The sequence below is a fragment of the Callithrix jacchus genome, chromosome 16 (assembly GCF_049354715.1).
Source record: "Callithrix jacchus isolate 240 chromosome 16, calJac240_pri, whole genome shotgun sequence".
Classification (NCBI taxonomy): domain Eukaryota; kingdom Metazoa; phylum Chordata; class Mammalia; order Primates; family Cebidae; genus Callithrix; species Callithrix jacchus.
The window spans coordinates 88,143,089-88,156,288 of NC_133517.1; the positions used below are offsets into that span (position 1 = coordinate 88,143,089).

The window sequence follows — 13,200 nt, forward strand, 5'->3', positions numbered from 1 at the left end:
GGAACAAAGTTCTGGTTCTTCATGGTTTCCATGTGGTAGAACCCATCCTGTAGTCAGGAATAAGCAACTGAGAGTGGAGGAGTCAGGGGTGAAATTTCTGGGAAGAAAGTTAGCAGTGTCTAATGGACCAAATTTTTCCAATTTGGTATGTTTATAATAACATCTTTTAATTTATATTTTTTTCAAGAAGCCTTGAAAAAAGTCATGTCCATTATGTTTCTCAATTATAATACTTAATTATCTTAAGTTAACTTGTATGTTCTTCAGGTTATCAAATCTAAATATTTTGTGCTTTCAGTTTGTGAAGGCATTCTGGGCATAAGAACTGTTTTTTGGGTTTTGTTTTGTTTTTAATGTGTTGGTTACTGGATAAGAAAATTAAAAGCACAAACATGGCCGGGCGCGGTGGCTCAAGCCTGTAATCCCAGCACTTTGGGAGGCCGAGGCAGGTGGATCACGAGGTCAAGAGATTGAGACCATCCTGGTCAACAAGGTGAAACCCCATCTCTACCAAAAATACAAAAAAATTAGCTGGGCATGGTGGTTCACGCCTGTAGTCCCAGCTACTTGGGAGGCTGAGGCAGGAGAATTGCTTGAACCCAGAAGGTGGAGGCTGCGGTGAGCCGAGATCGTGCCATTGCACTCCAGTTTGGGTAACAACAGCGAAACTCCGACTCAAAAAAAAAATAATAAAAATAAAAGCACAAACATTTAGCTCTACAGAGAAGAGAATAATAAGAAATTTGTTACTTGCTTAAATCCTCAAGGTGACACACTTGAAATTTCATGGTTATTCTCTTAATTTTCCTTGTGCTGCTGAATTCATTTCGAGCATAAGCTTCAATCTAGCGCAGATCTCTCAGTCAAAAAGAGATGTCTCTACAATTAAGATTATTATATTCTACTTGGAAACTAGGACCAGTCATTACACAGTTTCTGAGTAATGACTGTTAAGTACTTCAAAGTACTGTTCTGTCTGCCAGGGTCACTGGCGTGCTGAGTGTACTAGGTCATTGTGTAGGAAACCAAAATGGATTCAAGTGCATTGTTAATTGACGTTAACAATGCAGCTGCTTTCAAAAGGGGTAACAATTACCTGGGGACAAAAGGAATCACAGACGACAGTATTATACATTTGAAAATAGCCTTTTATGACTACTGCTTTTTCCTAGAAAAAAGTAAACATTTATACTTTTTTATTTGAGATTCCTTTTATTTGGAAATAATCACAACATGTTATTTCATTCCAGAAGGCAATCATGTAAAGCAATGATATTTACAAAGAAGGCAAAAGTTTGAATTACCTCTAATTTTGTATTTTGCAGAATCTTTATATAATTATGTATTTTAGTATATCCTAATATTAGTGGCAGAAAAATTGGCTCCTGCCCGTAGCCAAATTCTGTGTTCACCCTGATGATTGAGAAAATGTCTAAATCAGCAGTTCTCAAACTGAAAGCTAAACATTAATCACCCAGAGAGCTAGTTTAAAATGCTGATTCTTAGCTGGGCATGGTGGCTCATGCCTGTAATCTCAGCACTTTGGGAGGCTGAGGTGGTCAAGAGATCAAGACCATCCTGGCCAGCATGGTGAAACCTCGTCTATACCAGAAATACAAAAATTACCTGGGCATGATGGTACACGCCTGTAGTCCCAGCTACTCTGGAGGTTGAGGCAGGAGAATTGTTTGAACCCAGGAGGTGGAGATTGCAGTGAGCTGAGATCGCGCGACTGCACTCCAGCCTGGTGACAGAGCAAGACTCCAAAAAAAAAAAAAAGCTGATTCTCCCAGTCATTCTGATGCAGGTAGGATATGCCACAAAATACACATTAAAAGTTAAATAATGCCAATGTAGACTTGAATTAATAATGAAAATACTTGTATCTTACTAAAAGCAATGTCAATCTTTCATTTTTTTTTTTTTTTTGAGACGGAGTTTCACTCTTGTTACCCAGGCTGGAGTGCAATGGCGCGATCTCGACTCACCGCAACCTCCGCCTCCTGGGTTCAGGCAATTCTACTGGCTCAGCCTCCTGAGTAGCTGGGATTACAGGCACGTGCCACCATGTCCAGCTAATTATCTTTCTAGCCCCTTGATGGGATATGATATGGTGTGGTAGCAGTGGCTCTGTGTTTAGATCCAAACTTGGTTTATACTGACTTTATCATCTACTGGTTTAATGATTCAGAGATCTTTATTTCACCCTTACAAATAAATTTGCATTGTCTGTGAAATGAAAGAAAAAGAATCTATGTTGTGAAAGTAAATGAAATAATGCTCATAAATCACTTAACACCTGCCACATAAATATTACTCCACACATTCTTGATTTGTCTTTTGTCTTGATTTTGATATTTGACCAAGTCATTTTGTTTCTACTTTTATCCACTGAGTTCTCACGGAAAGAATGCTAAAAGAAGTACTATGGTACATCCATCTTTCCAAACATTCTGTGACACTCTCACTGCTCTCCAGAAAGAGTCAGGATATCTGGGCATACACTATAACCAGGTGAGGTGGGTTGTCTCTTACCAACTCAGCAACTATGCCCTTCTAAGGCTGAAAACTACATTTCCAAAAATCCCTTTCCCCTTATGGTTCTGGCTTAGAGGCTGCTAAAGAGAGGAACTGTGACTCCAGGGCCAAAGTGAAGAGGCAACCCTATTCCCAGAAGATGTGGTGGAGAGGCTTGTGGCTTTCCATGGACATCTCTCTGGGTTCCATTGATACTTACAGTGATTCTGGTTTTTCAATCAAACATTGCCTGATGCACCAGAGCAGTTGTCCCCAATCTTTTTGGCACCAAGAACCAGTTTTGTGGAAGACAGTTTTCCCACGGAGTTTGGATGGGGGGATGGTTTTGGGATGAAACTGTTCCAACTGCAGCTCATCAGGCATTAGAGTCTCATAAGGAGCACGCTACCTAGATCCCTCACATGCACAGTTTACAACAGAATTTGTGCTCCTATGATAATCTAATGCTGGTGCTCATCTGATAGGAGGTGGAGCTCAGGCAGTAATGCTTGCTGCCTACTGCTGACCTCCTCCTGTGTGGCCTGATTCCTAACAGGCATAGACTGGTACCAGTCTGGCCTTGAGAGTTGGGGACCCCGCTCTGGAGTATCCTGGCACTGACTCTTGTATTATCTCTCCTGGCTAATGTGCTTTCTAGCAAATCCTTATTTGATACAGGGTACCCCAACCCACATTCCAATTCTCTTGAACTATCCTCGGGAGAATACATCTGCTTTCAAGCAGTCTGGTTTTATTTCACCTTTAACACGTTGGTCTTCATTATGATGCTTCAGCAAAATTGAGCATCAAGTGTGTCAGGATAATAACCTCAGGGCCACACTAAAAGTGCAGTCTAGGTCAAAACAAGCTCGAAGGCCTCTTCAATCCTAAAGTTGTAAGTGGAAGTGTTTAAAGAACAACCGACATTGACATTTAAACTAGCTACCACATTTGATTCTAATATTCAATCATTATTTCCAATTTTGTATCATCAGTTTCTTATATTTGGCAAATAGTATAGAATTTTTTTTCAGACACTGGCTCTAAAGTAAAATCAAAATAAACCAAACTTTGCTTCCCAGATGATGAATCTATTGTCTTCCAAGAACTTCCTAAAGTTAGGTGAAATAAGGCTTCTTCCTATCCACCAACAGCGTGATTAGTTTTATCCTTTACCATTGCTATATCTGACTGTCAGGTTTATAGCTCATTTCACACCATAAAATGCTGTATTTTGCCAAAGATGAGTTATATGACCTATGATCAAATTAGGTACAATGATTTTTCTGTGGAATAACAAGTGTAGACACAAGACTTATCCTTCTTGTTTGTGCTATTCTGCCTTTAGTATTTTCTTATTTGCTTTGTTCTCATTTTAGCCTAGTAGAGACCTAATGTATAGAATGCCTATTATGAGCCATAAACATTTCAAGGTGATAGTCACATGTTAATCATTCACGTTTGGTATTATTATCTTCACGTGTGGGGTGGGCTAACTGAGGCTTAGAAAAGTTAATGAATCTGTTCAAGGTACATAGGTAGAAAGTAGAAGAGGTGATTATTCGATTCCTGGTTTGTTTGATTCTGAAATGAGTGCAATCCCTACTCTTCCAGCCTGCTTCACATTATCTTATTTTCTAAGAAAAAACACTTCAGAAAGAAGCATTTCTTGTGATCCAGCAAGCTGAACAAAGAATAAAATTGAGTGTTCAGTTGTTGCTCTCTATTCTCTTTAGGAGACTTTATTGAAAATGAAGTTCTGTGTACCAGGACCCTTTCTTTCCCATTCATCTTGCACAGTGGAGTCACAATAATTATTTTTTCTGCCAATCTGTAGGAAGTTTGAGCATTGCCTGCCAGCAGGCACTCTTTGAAAATGAAGCATTAGATGATTCCTGATGCCTTATGGGATATTCTTCAGTATTTCAGCTAGAACATATTCATTTCAGAGTTCCTCTCCATGCCTTAGTTTTTGGTCCTTTTCTAAAATAAAAATATTAATTACATAAAATATTATTAAAAGCTCTCTGTAAATTGCAAAGTTTATCTTTTGCTGTGGTCAGAATAATATTATACAGATGATTACAATTCAGTATCCATGAATAAGTACATTTGTTGTGACAATCTTAAGACCAACAGGGAATGCTAAACATTTTTTATGTCACCAGACCTCCCTCTAGGTAGAAGTGCCTGAAGAGGAGGGCTGGTATGGGGTAAGCCAAGTACCACAGTGCTTCTGGGTAGAGATTCAGTATGAGAAACAATACTCAAAAACCCTTGTCTCTGTTGGAATGCCCTTTTATATCTGGATTTCCTTATTTGGGGATTATGATCTCAGCTCCATTTATGGAGGGTTTCCCATCATGCATCACCCAATAAAATAGGTTTGGGACTACCCCATACCAGTAGACATGGAAAGCCTCAGGGTGGGCAACTTCATTTAGTTATGTATGCTTCTTTCCTTCTGACTGGCACAACTTCAAATGCCAAGACAGTGGATGAGACTTGGGTAAAGGGCCCTAAGAGCCCAGAGTTTACTCTAGGTCAAAACATTCCACTGGATATTTTACTTGGATATTAATGAGAATTACAGAGCTAAAGGAAAGAATTTAGATGAAAAGAGAGTATAGTATAATATCTCAGTTGTGACCATTCACAACATACAATATAGAAAATTAATGCATGTGAAAAGTTTTAAGGAGACCCTTAACTTGGTTTAATACTATTTTTCAAATTTGAGCACTGAATATTATGATTTATACTTTCTTGTATAAATTGTATTGCTTGGGACATCAAATTTGAAAAAACTTTATCTGGGTATTAGAGTAGAGGGGCAATAGGAGATCCCACGACCTAGGCCAAAACCAGGAGTCCCACATAGGAATCTGGGTCCAAAGTCCTACACAGACACAGACACAGACACAGACACAGACACAGACACAGACACAGACGCAGACACACACACACATGCACACACAAAGTTTGTGCCACATAGGAATCTGGGTCCAATGTCCTACACACACACACACACACACACACACACACACACACTCTCTCTCTCTCTCTCTCTCTCTCTCTCTCTCTCTCTCACACACACAGTTTGTACTATGCCTTTTTCCCAGGAACCTAAGGTACAGGCTGACTAGCTGCCAGAAGGCGGTAGCACACAGCACATAGTATATAGCACATCTACATAGAAGGAACATATCTATATTTTAGCCTCTGGTTCTGTTTTGAGGATAAATCAGTTCTAACTGAATTGCATGTATTTGATGTGTTCAATGCTGTTCATTTGCTGTCTTTTGTTACATTCAGTAACATCTTGACAAAACATTGATTTGCTTTGTCTAGCTTTCTTGTCTCCTGAAATATTAATCTGGAAAAATATTCTAACCCAATGTAAAGAAACTAAGAATTTGTTCTAACCCAATGTAAAGAAACTAAGAACTTGTTCTAACCCAATGTAAAGAAACTAAGACCTTGAAAAAAGGTTTGATGAAATGCTGAAAAGAATAGACAATATAGAGAGGAATATAAATGAACTAACAGAGTTGAAAAATACAACATGAGAACTTAGTGAAATATGCACAAGTTTAAATAGCAGAATGGATCAAGCAGAAGAAAGGATATCAGAGGTTGAAGACCAACTTAATGAAATAAAATGACAAGACAAGAATAGAGAAAAAAGGATGAAAAGGAATGAGCAAAGTCTCCAAGAAATATGGGACTATGTGAAAAGACCCAATCTATGTTTGATTGGTGTACCTGAATGTGATGGAGAGAATGAATCCAAGCTGGAAAATACTTTTCAGGATATTATCCAGGAAAATTTTCTCAATATATCAAAGCAGGACACTATTCAACCCCAGGTAATATAGAGAACACCACAAAGATATTCCTCAAGAAGAGCAACCCCAAGGCTCTAATGAATAATTGTTAGATTCACCAGGATCGAAATGAAGGAGAAAATACTAAGGGCAGCCAGAGAGAAAGGCCAGGTTACCCATAAAGGGAAGCCTATTAGACTTACAGCAGATCTCTCAGTGGAGACCCTACAAGCCAGAAGAGAGTGGGGGCCAATATTCAACATACTTAAAGAACAGAACTTTCAGCCTAGAATCTCATATCCTGCCAAACTAAGCTTCGCAATTGAAGGAAAAATAAAATCTTTTATAAACAAGCAAGTACTCAGAGATTTTATTACCACCAGGCCTGCTTTACAAGAACTTCTGAAAGAAGCATTATACATAGAAAGGAACAACCAGTATGAGCCTTTCTAAAAAATACCAAAAGGTAAAGAGCATCAACATAAAGAAGAATTTACATCAACGAATGGATAAAATAGCCAGTTACATCAAATGGCAGTAACCCTAAATTTAAATCGACTAAATCCCCCAATCAAAAGATACAGCCAAAACCTAATGGTATATCCAAAGATACACAAAGACTCAAAACAAAGGGTTGGAGAAAAATTTACCAACCAAATGGAGAGCAAAAATAAATAAATAAACAAAAAGCAGGAGTTGCAATTCTCACATTTAATAAAATAGATTTCAAAGCAACAAAAATACAGTGGTAAAAGGATCAATGCAACAATAAGAGATCTTAATACCCAGACACATAAGACCCATAACGAGATGTAGACTCAACAAGACAGAAAATTAATAAGGATATCCAGGACTTCAACTGAGAACTGGAACAAGTAAACTCAATAAATATTTATAGAGTTCTCCATTTTAAATACACAAAATATTGATCAGCCATTATTAATACCCATTTTTAGAATGAAGCAATATTCCTGTTCTCTCTCCCTCTTTTTCTTCCTCTTTCTTCCTCTCCTTCTCTCCTTTTTTTACTTTTCAGCATCCTAGTTCCTCACCTCTACTCAATGCATTCCTCTGAACACCTGATTCCTTGTGATTCTCCCATCCCACTGAAACCTCCAAAAAAAAAAAAAAAAAAAAAAGAAACATATTTGAGGGGCAGGGGCTAGGGTAATTTCTCCTGGAATAGTCACCTCAGGCATGCAGAAGTTGGCCAATTGCTCTTCATTGCTCGAATTGTTCATCCTGACTATACCTGATTGATCCTTTCTGACAATTGGTGAGATAGCTTCCTTAGACTGAGAATGTTCTATTACGGGTAAGGAGAAACAAATGATTTAAAAATTATACACTTTATGAAAGAAGACATATATGAGGCCAACAATCATATGAAAAAATGCTCATCGTCACTGGTCATCAGAGAGATGCAAATCAAAACCACATTGAGATACCATCTCACGCCAGTTAGAATGGCAATCATTAAAAAATCTGGAGACAACAGATGCTGGAGAGGATGTGGAGAAAAAGGAACACTTTTACACTGTTGGTGGGAGTGTAAATTAGTTCAACCATTGTGGAAGACAGTGTGGCGATTCCTCAAGGCCTTAGAAATAGAAATTCCATTTGACCCAGCAATCCCATTACTGGGTATATCTCCAAAAGACTATAAATCATTCTACTATAAGGACACATGCACACGAATGTTCATTGCAGCACTGTTTACAATAGCAAAGACCTGGAATCAACCCAAATGCCCATTGATAATAGACTGGATTGGAAAAATGTGGCACATATACACCATGGAATATTATGCAGCAATCAGAAATGATGAGTTTGTGTCATTTGTAGGGATATGGATGAATCTGGAGAACATCGTCCTCAGCAAACTGACACAAGAACAGAAAATGAAACACCGCATATTCTCACTCATAGGCGGGTGATGAAAAATGAGAACACATGGACACAAAAAGGGGAGTACTAAACACTGGGGTCTATTGGGGGGAAAAGGGGAGGGCAAGTGGGAGGGGGAGGTGGGGAGGGATAGCCTGGGGAGAAATGCCAAATGTGGGTGAAGGGGAGAAGGGAAGCAAAGCACACTGCCATGTGTGTACCTATGCTTGCATGCTCTGTTCATGTACCCCAAAACCTAAAATCCAATAAAAAATTAAAAAAAAAAAGAAAAAAGAAAAAGAGAAAAAAATTATACACAGATATTAGATGCTGACTTAGGCCTTTAACAAAGTGTTTTTTTTTTTGAGGTGGTTATTAATTAAGCACTATGTATTTAACTTTAGGTCTTACTTGTAAACTGTAACTATAGTTATTTAAATGTGCAAATTAGTTTTATTTGTTTCATGGAAAGTAAGTAATGTGTCAACATTTTCATGTTAGTGCAGGCCAATTTATATTCTTTATATATTGGAATATATAGTGAAGTTTATTTTCTCGTATAAAGAGAGAAAAATGGTAAAGGAATATTAATGACCCTGAGGTGAAATAATTTCAAAACAGAGAAAAATGTGTTCTCTGAAAGTTTAGCTAATAAAACACACATATGAAAATCTGACATGTTAATGGCTGAGGAAATAGACAGTACTCATGTCTCTCAGTTCTGGACACATGTCGGACATCATCACCAAAGCAAACTGCAGTCTAATCAGACACAGGGAACAGTTGATGCTAAATTAATCACAATCAGTTGTTTTTTCCATACTGAAGCAATGACAGTTTGGTTGTGTGCTGTTTTATATATGAATATACACTATATATTGCCATGCAGGGAAGATGAAGTCTGGAAGAGAAGATGTAAAAGGCATTCTCTCTGCAGGGAGAGTCTTAGTTGATGAAGCCATGCACTGTGCTCCCTGACAGGTCGTCCCTAGATGGGGTCCTAAATGGAGTACGTTAGGTTGCTTCAGCTCTGACATACTTAAGATGACCTAATTTCTGTGTTGTGTTTCTGTACTGACCGGGCAAAACTTTGATTTCACACTTGCTGCCCATACAGTTTAATTATTGTGAAAGTGCTCATGTCTAGGTTGGAACATTCCTGTCAGTTTACAATAAGCTGTTCTTCCAGTGTCAAATCATCTTTGGATATATATTTTTAAAAGTCCAGTCTCTATATTTATCAAGTTGATAATCCTTGTTATTCAGATGTAGGGAATCCAATCTAGGTATTCTCCTTAAAACCACCTAAACAAATAGAAGTTCAACTTTCCAGAGCTGTCATCTGTTCTGCCAAATAATCTTTTCCAACTTACTAAACATTGTACATTTCATCTTCCAGAAAAGTCAATCACAATAATGCTCATTGTAAAATAATTTTAACTATTAATGTATTAATCATTTTCATTATTTCTGACCATCTCCTTTTTCACAGATAACATTACCCTATATTAGAGAATTCTTGACCTTTACAATATTCCCCTTTATAGAAAATTAATAAGTCAACCAAGATTCCTATACTAGCATAGCTAGCAATCAAAAATAAAATCAAAATAGAAAATTTCCCAGATAAATAAAAACAGAAATTTTGTTGCTACCAGAGCCATCTTACAAGAAATACTATAGGAAATCCTTTAGGCTGAAAGTAAATGACCCCCAAATTACTTTATTTGTTCCCAAGATTTATTTTTTATTGCTTTGTAATTTCTTCAAATAATTATCTTATATTTTCATAGCAAATATATATATATATGTATATGGAAACATAGATATTTTGCTAATTTTTGCACTATGAAAGTAAAATAGAAATTTCTGGTTGCTTGGAAGTGAGAAATGAGAGGAAGGAAATAAAATGAGCCAAGTACATGATCAAAACTACAAAGTTGGGCTAGATGATGTCTATAGCTTCCCCATTCAGCCTAAAATGCATCACTCTAACAAAGAAAATTACACAAATGGAGAAAAACAGTGAGAGATATTAAGGGTGTAGAGATGGGAGTAGACCCCTGCCAGTATCATTGTCATTGCCTAAAACTCTTCAAATAAAACAACAAAAATAAATAAATAAATAACTGTACTGGATTGCAAATAAATATATCCCTCAATTAATCCTCCGTCCACATACACCATCAATTTCAATACCACTCCCTTCATACTCAACATGTAGCACAGGAAGGCATATCAAGAGAAATATTATTTTTAAAAAGACCATAAATTAAGAGAATGCTAGAGGGATGGAGAGAATGGAGTAGGTCAGGGAGATTTTTAGGAAGCAGATGGGAAAAAGAATTAGACACTGGGGAAAAGGTAAAGAGGGAGGTCTAGAATAACTTCCAAGGTACTTAGTATCTTGCTTGGTTAACAGAATGTCATGAAGAAGACAGAACTATATGCAGATCTGGGGGGAAATGATTGGTTAATTCTTAAATAGCTTTATTGAGATGTAATTCACATATTGTGCCATTTATCCACTAAAGGTTTAAAAATCAATGATTTTTAGTGCATTCAAACATAGGTACAACTATTACCACAGTCAATTTTAGAATATTTTTGTCAAAAAGAGAAAAGAAACTCCATATCTTTTAGTTCTCACCCCTCCTCCCATGCCACATCCCTTCCTTCTCTACCAGCCACAAACACCCAAGCAACCACAAATATAATCTGTCTCTATAGATTCTGGGCTTTTATATGAATGGAATTATGTGGTATATGGCCTTTTGTTATGGGCTTCTTTCATTTAGCATGACATTTTCAATGTTCACTCAGGTTTTATCATGTATCAGTACTCCATTTCTTTTTATGACCAACTGGTATGCCATTATATAAATAGACTGCATTTAATTTATCTATTCATCCATTAATGAATGGATGGATAGATATTGGGCTGTTTATACCTTTTAGCTATTATAAATAATATGAATTGCTATAAGCATTCATGTACAAATTTCTGTGTGAATACATGCTTTCATTTATCCTATCTGTCTGTCTATCTATCTATCTATCTACTATCTATATCTAGGAGTGAAAATGCTGGATCCTAAGGTAGCTCCATGTTCGATCATCTGAAGAGATTCCTCTCTGGTTTTCAAAGAGGCTGAATCATTTTACATTCTCACCGGCAGTGTGTAAGAATTCCCATTTCTCCATATCCTCATCAATACTTGCTATCTGACTTTTTATTCTAGCCAGGTAGTGGGTATGAAATGGTATGTTGATCTTGTAACCTGCAACCTTGATAATCTTGCTTATCAGTTCTAATAATTTTTAGTGGATTCATTATTTTCTATGTACAAGATTATGTCATCTGCCAATACAGATATTTTTTTTCTTGTCTTATTTTCCTGGTGAGAATCTCCAGTACACATTGACTAGAGGTGGTAAGAGTGAACATTCTTCCTTTGACCCTAGGAAGAAACCATGCAGTCTTTCACCATTAAGTATGATGTTAGCTATAAGATTCTTGTAGATCCCCTTTATTAGAATAAGGAAGTTTTCCTCTACACTTATGTTTTATGACTATTTTATCATAATGGGTATTGGATTTATCAAATGCTTTCTCTGCTTCTATTGAGATGACTATGTAATTTTTTTGTCTTATTTATATATTTATATTTATTTATATATCTAAATTATTGTTTTTTGTTATAAATATTTATATAATATATATAACATATATAAATTAACTGATATGAGATTTGGGTGAGGACACAGCCAAACCATCCTGAATTCCCACTTATTGTAGGAGGGACCCAGTGGACGGTTATTGAATCTTGGGGGCAAGTCTTTCCCATGCTGTTCTCATGATAGTGAATAAGTCTTATTAGATCTAATGATTTTATAAAGAGGAGTTTCCCTGCACAAGCTCTCCCTTTTTGCCTTCTGCCATCCAGGTAAGACGTGTCTTGCTCCTCCTTGCCTTCCATCATGATTTTGAGGCCTCCCTAGCCATGTGGAACTGTAAGTCCATTAAACCTCTTTCATTTGTAAATTGCCCAGTTCCAGGTATGTCGCTAACGGCAGTGTGAAAACAGACTAATACAATAATGTAATATAATAAATAATTAAATAAACATAATAATTTAGTTAATGGTAATTAACAATATAATAAATTTTCTTTTATTGTCCTACTTTCTTAATCTGAACTCAATTTTATTAATTGAAACTTTAATCTTTATTCATTCCTTACTTTTTCTTACTTTAGCTTTACTTTGCTTTTGTTTTCTAGTGCCTTAAGATGGAAGTTAGGCAACTGATTTGAGATCTTTATTTTTAATGTTGGTGGTTGCAGCTATAACTTTCCTTCTAAACACTGCTTTATCTGCTTCCTTAAATATATATGTAATATATGTTAATATATATTGTTGTGCATATTTATTTTATATATTTATATGTAGTTATTATGTGTTATATATATTCATTGCTATATAAATAAATGTGTATATTATTACTATACATATTGTTATAACAATATAGTATATATAATATGTAGTTACCTATATTGTATATAACATATATATAGTATATTGTTATATATAACAATACACTTATTGCATATAAAATAAATGCATAATATATATAACAATAAACATACATATATCACATACATATAGTTATAACACATATATAGTTATAGTTATATATGTGTTATATGTATATTGTTTTATATATATTTGTTATATATACAAATATATGAACCTACATATATATATGTGTGTGTGTGTATATATATATATATACATTTCATTGAGTTTCAGATGTTAAACTAACTTCGTATCTCCAAGATAAATCCCACTTGGTTATGATGTATAATTAATTTTATATGTTGCTAGATTTTATTTATTAGTATTCTGTTGTAAATTTTGTATACAGATTAATGAGATATATTGATCTGTAGTTTATTTTTTTCTCTAAT

At 35.9% G+C, this 13,200-nt stretch overlaps 1 protein-coding gene across 7 annotated transcripts in view; it reads right to left on the reverse strand.

The window, feature by feature from the left end:
- Positions 1-2,349: 2,349 nt before the first annotated feature.
- The window catches only part of LOC103788657 (uncharacterized), a 304,484-nt gene continuing 293,633 nt past the window's right edge, over positions 2,350-13,200 (reverse strand). For all 7 annotated transcript variants that reach the window (XM_078353346.1, XM_078353347.1, XM_078353344.1 and 4 more), the window contains one exon: positions 2,350-4,500. The gene's annotated coding sequence lies outside the window, so the exon portion shown is untranslated. The remainder of the gene's footprint in view (positions 4,501-13,200) is intronic.